Raw genomic sequence first — 373 nt, forward strand, 5'->3', positions numbered from 1 at the left:
TACCGCCACCGAAATGGTTTCCATGCTCCGTTGGATGATTTGACGATATCGCAGTATCAAGCTAGAACGGTTTCAATTTGTAGGACGGGAAAGAAACCTCATCCTTTGGTGCACACTAACCGATGAAGCTCAACCCTCTCTCGAACTGAGCTATTTCCGCTTTTTCGAACAAAAAGTTCGAGTAGTTCAGTGAAAAAACGGTCAAGCTTTCTTCCATCCTTCCTAGCTCCTCGAGCTTGCACCCGCTCGACGCCTTTTTCATTGTTCGTTCTGAGGTGGATTCGAACCACTCTCTCCGTTTGGATTTCGAGTCCAAAAGGCCCGGCGAAAGAGGATTTTCAGTCCTATGCCCGCTGCCAGCCAGAACGGGATT

Source organism: Triticum urartu, chromosome 1A (genome assembly GCF_056163025.1).
Source record: "Triticum urartu cultivar PI428250 chromosome 1A, HENAU_Tu73, whole genome shotgun sequence".
NCBI lineage: Eukaryota > Viridiplantae > Streptophyta > Magnoliopsida > Poales > Poaceae > Triticum > Triticum urartu.